Source organism: Pan troglodytes, chromosome 14 (assembly GCF_028858775.2).
Source record: "Pan troglodytes isolate AG18354 chromosome 14, NHGRI_mPanTro3-v2.0_pri, whole genome shotgun sequence".
NCBI lineage: Eukaryota > Metazoa > Chordata > Mammalia > Primates > Hominidae > Pan > Pan troglodytes.
The window spans coordinates 91353830-91366469 of NC_072412.2; the positions used below are offsets into that span (position 1 = coordinate 91353830).

The following is a 12640-nucleotide window of genomic DNA, read 5'->3' on the forward strand; positions in this document are numbered from 1 at the left end:
TCCCATCTAATAATGGTAGCATTGGAATGTTTTCAGTTTTTATATTGAACTCTCACATCTTAATTTTATAATATTCATGTAATGTTTGTAAATCAAAATTGTATCTTTATTATATTCTGTGTAAATAAAAAGTGTGCTCTTTTTAGCCAAGAAACCCCAAATTATTTCTATATAAATTTGGAAGAAAACATAGGTAATATTTAACCATTAGAAAAATAGTATTTAAATATCTTTAATGGCAAGTTACTTTAACAATTCTAGATAATCCATTCATTTGCATTTTGCTCATATAAAGTGTACATAAAATAAAAACAACTACAGTAAATCTTCTGAACTAGCATCCATTTAATAAACTCACCAGAATAATTGCCATACCACAGTTTCCCCTGAAAACATACAGACTAAAGCCCTTGACATACTGACAACTCACTTTTATCACTATCACTATAAAACTTTATCACTATCACTATCACAACTCACTATAAAAACAAAACTAAACTAAACAAGAGTCCAATTGGAGATAGGTTGATAAGGCAAGTAGTTTTAAGAATAATATCAACAAATCAGTTTATTAGCTATGAACAAAGTCAAAATTGGGATAGGTGAGAATAATATTTAAGAGGATAACATTACATTCTTATTGCTAATGAAGGAAATTGAAACTGAAATTTGTAGACAATATATTTAATAGTGCAGATTATCATAATCAGAGAAAAAGAAAATATTAGAGCCCTGTATTAAATGATTGTCAAATTGCTTTTTATATTTATGTTCAATTAAAATATTACATACTTATGTGACATTTTGTAATTCTCACCTTGATAAATGGTATTGATTAACCAAGCAAGAATCATTCCCAATTATTTTATATAAAGGGGTTTCTGTTAAATCTAAAATGTGCAGGAAAATTCCACAGCTGGTTATTACATAAATAATTTTAGAGTTTTTTTTCTATACAACAGTATAAGATAATTTTAGAATCAGGGAGTAGCAGTACATTTTTAGATGCTAAAATGTAAAAGAACTAAGGTCAACCGACCTCACTTTTAATGCATGTATTAATGCTGAATTTTGTTTACTGTTTCTAAATAGCAGATAAAATAAATAGAAACCCTGAGATATTCCATAACATTTCTTTTCATAAATAATTTGTCTAGGGTTTTTGATTGCTAGAGTATGTCTTTAAAATCACATATCTATTTTTTATTTACATTTAGTTTCAGCTTCTTTCTCCCCAGGTTATACCTTCCTTTCCCATCTTCTTAGTTGGTATCCATCTTTGATTATCCTTCTAACGGTCAGTAGACAAAGATTGTAATTTTAGATATTATAATCAACTATGACCACATCCAGAAAAAAAATACAATGTAACTTATTTTTGTCTATTTTATAAGTATTAGGTAACCACACATTGCACCCCAACCCTCTATCTCCACAAACATCTCCACACATTTATTTGGCAGAAAATGTGTCAACAGATTATTCAAACTTTATCATTTTTCAGAGCAATGAGAATTATTTGATTTAGACTAATTTAAATTTATTATTGTGATGGAGATATGAACACTTGTTGATCTATGGATCTAAGGAACTATGCTGGTTGTTATCAATAAAAGTGATGGAATATTTTGCGTGTAGACCGCCAACAATACCTATTAAAATAGAGGGCACCTACCTTAGCAACCTATTCTTGAAATTCTTAATTGATTTAATTAAACCAAAGCTCAAGTAATGTTGAAGTGATGCAGGTTCTATATGGAATAATCTCAGCTAACAAAAAGGAAGAAATCTAAAGAGAATGTAAAAGAGACCAGAAAATAATCTAAACAAGTATTTAGCATTTCAGGGAAGGATGGATGATGAAACAGAATACTATTTGACAGGCAGTTCTATTCTGTAAGCAGGTAATGCATATTCAGAAGTACTGCTCAGTAGATAAGATCAAAAAAGGATGGATCTTAGGACAGTTTTCACAACTCCTCTGATTTAAATAGGGAACGACTCAGCATACATTAGCACACAGTTCCAGTTAAATAAGGGATCTTGAAGTTGCTATTTAAAATCTGGAAACAGGCAAAGGAGAGCAAGGAAGAAACTTAAATGTTTGACTGCTGGTAATGAAAAGGCTAGTAATCTTACTGATTTATAGTAAAGACAAAAGTTAAGGAATAAGCAATATGGATATGACACTGAGCAAATTGAGATCTTTAAGTGATCTCTAATAAGGGACACAACAGATTGAAAAATCTGGATTATAAATGAATCTGAAACTTGGGGTTATATGACCATAATTATGAGAAAAAATGACTTGAAAAGAAGAAAATCCTTGATAGTCCAGAAGATAGTGCCTGAAATGGTGAGAGAAAATGATAGGTATAGGTTAGAGAAGAAAAGCTCAGAAAATTTTCAGCCTTAAATATAAAGACACATGCACACGTATGTTTATTGTGGCACTATTCACAATAGCAAAGACTTGGAACCAACCCAAATGTCCAACAATGATAGACTGGATTAAGAAAATGTGGCACATATACACCATGGAATACTATGCAGCCATAAAAAATGATGAGTTCATGTCCTTTGTAGGGACATGGATGAAATTGGAAATCATCATTCTCAGTAAACTATCGCAAGAACAAAAAACCACCGCATATTCTCACTCATAGGTGGGAATTGAACAATGAGAACACATGGACACAGGAAGGGGAACATCACACTCTGGGGACTGTTGTGGGGTGGGAGAAGGGGGGAGGGATAGCATTGGGAGATATACCTAATGCTAGATGACGAGTTAGTGGGTGCAGTGCACCAGCATGGCACATGTACACATATGTAACTAACCTGCACATTGTGCACATGTACCCTAAAACTTTAAAGTATAATAATAATAAATAAATTTAAAAAAGGCTTATTGGTTTAATTCTGGATAACTTATTTGGAAACACTGAAAAAATGATGGTGATAGAAAGGCTTATGACATACACACACATAAACATACACACATTTGTTTCTTCCAAGTGTAATTTATCTTTAAATGTACATTTGGGTTCTTTGGATAGTAGCGTTTATAAACCGATTTTGGAGAAACTTCATTTTTTACAATATTGTAAAGTGTATTAGTGTACTATATATTTTACAAGAGATTTTCCTAAAAGATGCTTGAATAGACTTTTGACAAACACCAATTACATAATACATTCATAGCACATGAGTTCCACCCCATAAGAGTATGATGTAATTGCAAGATTTGTCCTCTCCTTCAGACAAATAACAATTTGAATAATTAAGTAAATTATAAATATATTTACTTAATAATTATATATTTATTTATATATATTTTATATATTAAGTATATAGTATGTATATTATATATAAGTTAATATGTATTTACATATTTACCTAATGAATAATTTGAACAATTAAATATATTCATAAAGTAAATTTTCACTCTTAAACATTGTTACTTAAGCAAAATTAAAAATTTTTACATGTTTTGGAAACAATTTTTATTATATTCATATTTTATTAGTTACTTTAAATATCCTATTATAAAACTGTACTACTCTGGGAAATTTGCACATAGGACCATTCATATTTATCTTAAAACATTAAAAAATGAAAATGCAACTTGATACAGAATAAAATATATAAAATAAATTAATATACTACAGTGTAACAATTGTAATACAAAAAGAATATATCTAGCACTTTTAAAATAAACTATGAAAACATCATTTATTTTTCTCCTTACATCAGGTGTCAATATAGTTATTGGGAATTGAAGATGATTTACAATTCTAAATTTTCTGATATTCTAAGAATAGTGAAGACCGAAGGGCTGTTAGATGTCAATAATCTTTTAGTACACACCACCACCACCCTGGCCACAAAAGAGCAAATCAGAGAAAATTGTAGGGCCATTGTTTACAGGCATAGCAATGGCCTAGGCACTGCCACAGAAGAGTTCTGCTTGATAGCACTGTACCATCTTGGCTCCTGACCGGAACACAGTCAGATCCTTCTTGCCTATGTGAGGTGATCACAGAGAATGGGACACAAGTGAACGAAGGAGCCCAAAACTGGCAGATACACAAGCAAGAGATGTTGAGCAGCAGCCATGCCAAAGAGAAAGCTGCACAGAACCAGAGACAGAGAAGGAGAGAGATTTACTGTATCAGAAGGAGCAGTTACGGTGACAAGCAGACAGGACTTCTGAGTCACCATAACAGCAGAAGTAAGGTTGCTGGAGCAGGAAGCAATGTGCTCTGCCTGCTGAGGAAACAAGAGGATGGCCAGATCATCCAGTGGCCCCAGAAGTTACTGCTGCAACTTGAGAGCTGCTTTGTATCCAGATGATAATCCTGACTTCCTTCAAATTTCAACGTGAGACAGTCAAAGCCATGTTCTCTTTTTTGTTATGCTCTGATAATAAATCCTTGTCAACCGAAACAACTTTTATGTGAGTCTGATTCTTGCAGCCTAAAAAAGTAATACATCAATATTTAATTATTTGTGATCCACACCTTTCCTCATATGACACAAGAAAAATTTTAACTAAAAAACTGTAAACACTAAAGATGTTAAAATAGAGATTGCAAAATTCAAGTTAGGAAGGAACATATTTTTACCAACTTAAGGGCTAATCTCATTTCTAACACTGTAAACTCTAAACGTCTGGCAAGCAGAGCAAACAACAGACGTCTGATGAAGTAAGAAAGTCTATAGAATTCTTATTATCATAAAAAACAGTATTTTTGATTCAAAAAAGGCACCATTTTTGCTTATAGTAACTTTTCAGGTGCATATGATCTTATACAAGCAGCAGTAAATCAAAGGTATAAGTGATGTCTTTAACAGAAAGTTTATAGTAAATCCAGAAGTTCTCTAAAACGATCTTTTCCTGTGATCATCCATGATAAAAGACAAGGAAATTGTATGAAAACCACATTGTCTGTTTTCAATTTTCCCTTTATTTTGGCCGCCCATCCTATTGTCTTTAAAAGGTATTTTGGAACACATATTTTTTTCCGTATTTAAATGTTGAACAAGGCTATGCTTTATATTGCTATACCTTCATTTCCTAGTTTTAAGTTACTTAATAAAATTTGCCTAATCTCCTGACTCATACTTTTGTTCCTCTGCCTAAATGTGAGTTGCCTATGCCAGCATATTTTCTCTCAGACATTTCATTTCCCACGTTTTAATATACAGATCTAGCTCCCTCAGAAAGTCATTGTCAAAAAGAAACAATACTTCAAACTGTGCAATTTAAGATGTCCAAAATATCAAAAATAAAATAGCACAACTAAAAGGATGATACAAAAATAAATCAACTAAGATATTAAGGACAATGCAAACATTCTGACAGATGATACAAATTATGCATTACTGATTTCTTTAGTAAAAGTCTAATGCATTTACCAATTTCTTTACTAAAAGTCTAACGCATATCTCCAAAATTGTCACTTAAAGATTTCCATTTAAATTATAAAAAGTCTCTTTAAGGACAGGTAATGATAATTCTTTGGTTTTTAGTGCAGCCATAAGTGGTGTCAAAGTCTAAGAAACTGTTGTAATTAGAAAATATCTCTTTTTCTTATTTTAGCTGTAAGTTTCCAACCCTCTTACTACCCAATTCGGGTGCTAATATCTGATTTCCAATGAGTCTTTATGAAGTTTGATGTACTGGGTATGGGGTGAGCGTGATGGTTAATTTTAGGTATCAGCTTAACTGGGTTAAGGGATACTCAGATTGTTGGCAAATAATTATTTCTGGGTATGTCCGTGAAGGTGTTTCTAGAAGAGATTGGCATTTGAATCATGGGCTGACTTAAGTGATGTGGTTTGGCTGTGTCCCCACCCAAATCTCATCTTAAATTATAGTTCCCACAATCCCCACAGGTTGTGGGAGGGACCTGATGGGAAGTAATTAAATCATAGGGGCGGTTACCCCTATGTTGCTGTTCTCATGATAGTGAGTGAATTCTCATGAGATTTGATGGTTTTATAAGAAATTTTTCCTCTTTGCTCAGCACTTCTCCTTCCTGCCATCATGTGAAGAAGGATGTGTTTGCTTCCCCTTCTGCCAGGATTGTACGTTTCCTGAAGCCTCCCCAGCCTGCAGAACTGTGAGTCAATTAAACCTCTTTCCTTTATAAATTACCCAGTCTCAGACAGTTCTTTGTAGCAGCATTAGAATGGAATAATACAGTAAGGAAGATCAATTCTCACCTACTGTAAGCATGGCCACCAAAAGAGGCCTTCTTTTTTTTATTTTTGCATTTAATTTATTTTTAATTATACTTTAAGTTCTGGGGTACTTGTGCAGAAAGTTCAGGTTTGTTACATAGGTATACATGTACCATGGTGGTTTGCTGCAATCATCAACCTGTCATCTACATTGGGTATTTCTCCTAATGCCATCCCTCCTCTAACCCCCACCCCCTGACGGCCTCAGTGTGTGATGTTCCCCTCCCTCTGTCCATGTGTTCTCATTGTTCAACCCACACTTATGAGTGAGAACACGTGGTGTTTCGTTTTCTGTTCTTGTATTAGTTTGCTGAGAATGATCGTTTCCAGCTTCATCCATGTCCCTTCAAAGGACATAAACTCATCCTTTTTTATGGCTGCATAGTATTCCATGATGTATATGTGTCACATTTTCTTTATCCAGTCTATCATTGATGGACATTTGGGTTGGTTCCAAGTCTTTGCTATTGTGAACAGTGCTGCAATAAACATACGTGTGCGCGTGTCTTTATAGTAGAATGATTTAAAATCCTTTGGGTATATACCCAGTACTGGGATTGCTGGGTCAAGTGGTATTTCTGGTTCTAGATCCTTGAGGAATTGCCACGCTGTCTTCCACAATGGTTGAACTAATTTACACTCCCACCAACAGTGTAAAACCGTTCCTATTTCTCCACATCCTCTCCAGCATCTGTTGTTTCCTGACTTTTTAATGATTGCCATTCTAACTGGTATGAGGTGGTATCTCATTGTAATTTTGATTTGCATTTCGCTAATGACCAGTGATGATGAGCTTTTTAAAATTTGTTTGTTAGCTGCATAAATGTCTTCTTTTGAGAAGTGTCTGTTCATATACTTCACCCACTTTTGGAAGTGGTGGTTTTTTTCTTGTAAATTTGTTTAAGTTCTTTGTAGATTCTGTATATTAGCCCTTTGTCAGATGTATAGATTGCAAAAATTTTCTCCCATTCTGTAGGTTGCCTGTTCACTCTGATGATAGTTTCTTTTGCTGTGCAGAAGCTCTTTAGTTAAATTAGATCCTATGTGTCAAATTTCCTTTTGAAGAGGCCTTCTATAGGGCAATATTCACCGGATCACTCTGTGGGGCCATCATGGCCCTAAGTAGATCAATGGCCAGTGGAACTATGGGGGTGAGGCCACCTCCAAGACCCAGACCAGTAGAGTCAACAGTGTACAACAGAGAGCCACAGGCATGTAATCTAACCCACAAAAGCTGCACTGTGGGTAGCTTGAAGCCTTGGGGACCAAATCTAATCCCAGTGTGTCCAAATGGCAGAACACTAAGTCAAAAAATATTTTTCTCAAGCCTTAAGATTTAATGTTAATTGCTTTTTGGGATTTGAACTTATTTGGGACCAGTTACTCCTTTCTTCTTTTCTATTTTTCCCTTTTAAAATGGGAATGTTTATCTTGTGTCTGTTCCACCATTATATGTTGAAAGCAAATAACTTGTTGGATTTCATGGATTCATGGCTGGAAAGCAATTTGCCTCAGGATATATATTATATCTTGAGTCTCACCCATATCTGGTTTGGATGAGACTCTGGGTTTTAGACTGTTGAGTTGAGTTGATGCTGGGACAAGTTAAATCTTTGGGGGTATTGGGATGGAATGAATATATTTTATAGGTGAGAAGGACATGAGTTTTGAGAGGCCAAAAGCAAAATGTTGTGGCCTGAATGTTTGTTTCCCCTCAACATTTATATTTTGAAGCCTAACCTACAAGGTGAAGATATTAACAAGTGCAACTTTTTGGAGGTGATTGAGTGATAAGAACTCCACCCTTATGAATGGGATTAGCACACTCATCAAAGAGGCCTGATGGAGCATGCTTGTTTTTTCCACCATGTGAAGACATATAGAAGGTTCTATATACAGCAGAGTGCCCTCACCAAACACCACATCTGCTGGCACCTTGACCTTATACTTCCCAGCCAGCCAGAACTAAGAGGAATACATTTCTGTTTTTTATAAATGACCCAATCTAAAGTATTTTGTTACAGCAGCCCACATGCACTCAAACAGTGAGACTTAGGGGTGAGGAATTAGAGAATTACTATTGTTCTTCAGGCTGCTATAAACGAAGCTGAGGAAGTGATTCACAATGTGGTTTTCTTAAAAAATTAGTATTTTTGCTGGACAAGCCCTCCTAAAGAGTAGTCAGTCTGAAAGAGATGGCAGAAAGGGAGGTCTAGATATAACACTTTTAGTATAGTTTTGGGGAAAGCTAAAAGATGAGAAAAGGAATTGGAACACAGAGTAACATTTACTTTTTTTTTGTGGCAAAAAAAGAGAAATGTTTAAGAATGTCATTAATCATGGGCAGAAATAGCAGTTAAAAGCACAAACTTAATGTAAACAACAGGGGTGAGAGGAGAGTTGCTTGATTTGAAACCTCTAGGAGATTAAGGAGTAACTGACTCTTAAAACTCACCTAAAACATAGATTTTTGACAATTCAGGGCTGGTGATGCTTTACTTATATCTTCAAATCAGAATGTGTCCAGTTGGTTTGGTAAGCAGCAGCCCTTATACCTAGAGAAAATAAACATATGTTTCAATAATGTCTTATTTAATACAACATTATGGGCTGAGCAGTAAACAGTTTTATAACATGCTATAATTAAAGGTTTTTAAGTTCTTAAATTTTTACAGTGCTTATGATAATATAACTTCTTAATTGCTACCTTCCTCACATGTAAAGCTGTCTTAGTTTAAAAATGAAAGCAATTACTGAAAGTTGAAATAGAAACATAATATATTAAATATATCCTATACACAAAACATCCACATTAACAGTTTAGTATTTTTTCTTTAGAATTCTGTCCAGAATTGGTTCCTTCTGGTGGGTTCTTGGTCTCGCTGACTTCAAGAATGAAGCCGCGGACCCTCGCAATGAGTGTAACAGTTCTTAAAGATGATGTGTCCAGAGTTTGTTCCTTCAGATGTTCAGATGTGTCCAGAGTGTCTTCCTTCTGGTGGGTTCATGGTCTTGCTGACTTCAAGAGTGAAGCCACAGACCTTTGCAGTGAGTGTTACAACTCTTAAAGGTGGCTCGTCCGGAGTTGTTTGTTCCTCCCAGTGGGTTCATGGTCTCGCTGACTTCAGTAATGAAGCCACAGATCCTCGTGGTGAGTGTTATAGCTCATAAAGGTAGTGTGGACCCAAAGAGTGAGCAGCAGCAAGAGTTATTGTGAAGAGCAAAAGAACAAAGCTTCCACAGCATAGAAGGGCACCTGAGCAGGTTGCTGCTACTGGCTTGGGTGGCCAGCTATTAGTCCCTTATTTGGCCCCGCCCGCATACTGCTGATTGCTTCATTTTGTGGAGCGCTGATTGGTCCATTTTACAGAGTGCTGATTGGTGTGTTTACAATCCTTTAGCAAGACACAGAGTGCTGATTGGTGCATTTTTACAGAGTGCTGATTGGTGCATTTACAATCCTTTAGCTAGACACAGAGCATTGATTGGTGCATTTTTACAGAGCGCTGCTTAGTGTGTTTGCAATCTTTTAGCTAGACACAGCGCTGATTGGTGCATTTAGAATCCTTTAGCTAGACACAGAGTGCTGATTGGTATGTTTTTACAGAGTGCTGATAGGTGCATTTACAATCCTTTAGCTAGACACAGAGTGTGGATTGGTGTATTTTTACAGAGTGCTGATTGGTGTGTTTACAACCCTTTAGCTAGACACAGAGTGCTGATTGGTGTCTTTTTACAGAGTGCTGATTGGTGTGTTTACAATCCTTTAGCTAGACACAGACTGCTGATTGGTGCATTTACAATCCTTTAGCTAGACACATAGCGCTGATTGGTGCATTTACAATCCTCTAGCTAGACAGAAAAGTTCTCCAAGTCCCCACCCGACCCAGAAGCCCAGCTGGCTTCACCTCTCAGAATTAAAATAACTTTTTTTTTTTTTTTTTTAAGATAGTCTTGCCCTGTCACCCAGGCTGCCAGGCTGGAATTCAGTGGCACAATCTCGGCTCACTGCAAGCTCTGCCTCCTGGGTTCACGCCTCAGCCTCCTGAGTAGCTGGGACTACGGGTGCCTGCCACCACACCTGGCTAATTTTGTTTTTGTATTTTTAGTAGAGATGGGATTTCACCATGTTAGTCAGTATGGTCTCAATCTCCTGACCTCGTGATCCGCCCACCTTGGTCTCTCAAAGTGCTGGGATTACAGTCATGAGCTACCGTGCCCAGCCAAAATTACAACTTTTTTAGCAGGTCATGGTTTTATTTTCTTCATACCTTTTGATATTCCCATAATTTATCTTTTTCTAATTTTTCTGCTTTTTTTCTTGTCTAGGAAATATTTGTTGACAAACGCATTTGCTATATCCAACAGTGCCTCCTTATCCTTGGGGAATATGTTCCATGAACCCCCATGGATGCCTGAAACCATGAATAGTACTGAATCTTAAACACTATGTTTTTCCTATGCATACATAGTTAAGATAAAGTTAATTTATAAATTAGACACAGTAAGAGAATAACAGCAATAAATAATAATAAAAGATCAACTATAACAATATACTTTAACAAAAGTTATGCGAATGTGTTCTCTCTCTCTCTTTCTTTTTTTCTCTCAAATATCTTATTGTGCTGTACTCATTTATTTTCATGCTGTGGTTGACCACAGGTAACTGAAACCTTGGAAATTGAAACCATGAATAAGCGTGACTACTGTATATACCGTGTATACAGGGGATCTTACAATAGCCTGAAGGTATTGCCTAATCAAATTTCCAGACAAATGGCTTCCATCCATTCAAGCCCAAGGCCATGAAGATGCAATAAAAATAAAACAGACTGCAGCCACGGTCTCCCTTACTCAGAAATAGTTTCTCTCACTCTTACTTAGGCTTTCTTTCCAACCGACCTCAAGTTCACCTAGGCTGTATCAGAGTCTTCCCACCTGACTTACTCTGCTCTCCAACTCTTTGATTCCTTTGTATGATCTTTGTTATTATACAAAGTGACCAAGCAATTGAACATACACAATTATTAAGATATTTTTGGTAGTGATTTTGGCATAAATGTAGCAGATAGTGAGAATAGGTCTCTTCTACCACAACTTTGCTACCATGGTGTGATAAAATCAAGTCTCAGACAGGAGGCCACCATAAATACTATCGTTTCTTAAATATCACTTAGTAGCAGCACAAAATTGCTTTTCTGTGATCTCGGTGACTTTCCAGATCTCTCTCTCTCTCTTTTTTTTTTTTTTTTTTAGGATCTGTTTCTCTGACCCTAACTAAAAACAAAACTAACAATATTCCAGTGGCAGCATTCATTATAATATTGAATATTATATCTATGAAATATTGTAATTATACATTCAGCATCGGGCAATCTAAATTCCCCAAACATGTCAGTTACCATGCACTATTTAAGGAAAGATACAAAAGAAGAGATTACTAACTTTTCAAAGCTTGTTCATCAAAATGTTAAAGCTCTGTCTTCCTAGAATATTTTAATCAGCCTATTTATTTGGATGCCAGTAATGTTGCCAATGAAAGCACATTTCTCACATTTGTTATGCCTCCGGTGGTAGTCAGAGAAAATGATATCTCAAGATATCTCTGAAGTGCAAACTTTTGACTGACATTCTCAATGTATGCATTGCTGTTTTGGATGTATCTCCACCTCTGGCAGAGAAGATGAGAACTTACACATGTTCATCTTTTTGCAAGTCCACATTGAAGTATTTTCTAGTAAATTACCACTTATTTAGTAGTTGTTCAGACTTTAAAATAATCTCTCTCTAGAATTCAGCTTCCTGCATATTTCCCTCAACATTGAAATGTATGGGATACTGGCACATGCTATTCTGCTTAGGACTCCTGCCTGGCTTGGAAGGAAGGATAAGATGGAAAGAGATTGTGGTTGAGATAGCTGGTGATCACCAGATCTGTTTATCCTCTTATTTCTGGGAATATGGGCAAACTTTCCAGTCCCCCTTGCAATTAAGTTATAGCCATGCAACTAGCCAAGGAGCTGTGAGTGGAAATTGCAGTTGTAAAGTTTTTGAGCCTTTTCCCCTTTTTCTGATAGCCACTGTTTCTGACACCTTTCAAGAATTACTAAGACAGCAAAAAGTTTCAGTTATATATGTTCATCAGTATTTAATTGCTACATTTATTTCACCAATTACTTTTGTTCTACATTTTTAAAAAACTGGTTTATTTTCTTCTCCATTGTGCTGAAGCAAAAACAATTTCAACTGGAACAACTTTTGCTTGAAATAAATTCATAATGACAATTTGCTGACTCTTGGATATAAAAACTATTACATGATACCTCAGGAGTTAGAACATGAGTATTGTACAGAATCTACGAATTTCATCAGGTAACTTCTCCAGTATTCC

General features: G+C 35.6%; 1 long non-coding RNA gene across 2 annotated transcripts in view; it reads left to right on the plus strand.

Moving 5' to 3' along the window:
• Window positions 1-12640, plus strand: part of LOC104001875 (uncharacterized) — a 110072-nt gene that overhangs the window by 23375 nt on the left and 74057 nt on the right. For both annotated transcript variants that reach the window (XR_673871.3, XR_008538858.1), the window contains exon 3: window positions 6033-6128. This is a non-coding gene — a long non-coding RNA (uncharacterized LOC104001875). The remainder of the gene's footprint in view (window positions 1-6032; window positions 6129-12640) is intronic.